This window comes from Tupaia chinensis, unplaced genomic scaffold, assembly GCF_000334495.1.
Source record: "Tupaia chinensis unplaced genomic scaffold, TupChi_1.0 Scaffold000278_1, whole genome shotgun sequence".
Classification (NCBI taxonomy): Eukaryota; Metazoa; Chordata; class Mammalia; order Scandentia; family Tupaiidae; genus Tupaia; species Tupaia belangeri.
Window position 1 is genome coordinate 982,337 of NW_006159761.1, and position 1,630 is coordinate 983,966.

Below are 1,630 nucleotides of genomic sequence, written 5' to 3' on the forward strand. Positions count from 1 at the left end.
TTTAAACAATTATTTTATTTAGCTTTGTTTATTCGTTCATTTATTTCATTTTTATAAATTTGACCAGAGATAGAGAAAGAGAGGGAAAGTGAGAGAGCAAGCCTCCAGGTCCAGGACTTGAACCGTGGTCAGCCATGTGGGAGTCCAGCGTCCTCAACCACCACGTCACCTGCCGGCCCCCTCCCTGACTGTCTTTCAACCTTGCTAACAAATAAGGCTTGTTCTCGCTGTGTCACAATGCAAGCGAGGCTGTGGTACAAAACTACTTCTCACAACTGGAAACTTCCAATTTTTATGCAAAGGTCCTAAAAACAGTGAAATACCAGAGGTGAGGATCAGTTCTACCTGGTACCAACTACACGCATGGATGTCACATGTACACACCTGCAACACGCTTGAAGGAGTGTTTGTGCTTCCATGTAAGACATTCTCTCCCTTTTACATTTACCGATTCTGATCGCAAAGGCATGAATACAACTACACAAATCATTAAGGAAGTAAATGAAAATAAAAATTGCGCCCATAATTTTTATTCTTTTTTTTTTTTTCATAGAAAGACCTCATGAAAATATAGTTCAAATCAGGTTGGATGGTTAATGTCTCCACGGTGCTCACAGTCTGCTTGGGACTCCGAGTTAGTAAAACAGAAGACAGGGGCCAGCAGGTGGCACAGTAGTTAAGGCACTGGACTTACACATGGCTGACTGTGGTTTGAGTCCTGGACCTGGTGGCTTAAAAATCACACCAGGTGTGGGAACCAGCAGTTAGCGTAATGGCTATGTCGCTGGACTCCCACGTAGTCGACCGCGGTTCGTGTCCCAGACCCGGTGGCTTAAAACTCACGCCGGGCGCGTGTGCATGCGTGCCCAAGATCCTGAGAGGAGAATGGAGGAGAAGGGATTGCGGCGTGACCATCCCCCCTGGGGGGTGATTTCTCGCTTTCTGTCTCTATGTCTCTCTCTGTCTGTCTGGCGAGCGCACGCGCCCTACAGTCTGGCGAGCGCACGCGCCCTACAGTGAAAAATCTCTCCAAAAAAAAAAAAAATCACACCAGGTGCATGTGGGGGTGCCCAAAATCCCAGGAGGAGAAGGGAGAAGGGAGGGGGTGATTTCTCACTTTCCCTCTCCAGCAAATGCACACGTCCCATGGCAAAATCCTTAAAAACTAAGAAAGAGAAAGAAAGAGATTAACCCAAAGACAAACTAAAAATTAAGGTGAATACAATAAATTGACATGTGCTTTGATTAGAGAAGAGGATTAATACAAGGAAAATTTCAGATTGGGCATTAAATATTATTACAGGGGAAAATACTTGTAATAGAAAGCTAATTGGTTCTAACTGCCCAGCCTCATCCTAGAGGTGGTGGATCCAGGTCATCTTGTTCTTCATGGCTTTAGATATGGTTGTCTAGAAGTTAAAGCACTGCATCACTTGTGCTAACCATTGCACCACAGAGCCTACTGTTAGACACCTTTGAAATGTCAACCTAAGAGAAATGCTGAGGCAAAGTTGGGACCAGCAGGTGGTGTGGTGGCTAAGGCGCTGGACACTCCCACATAGCCAACCGTGGTTCAAGTCCCAGATCCTGGTGGCTTGCTTTCTCAGTTTCTCTCTCTCTCTCTCTCTCT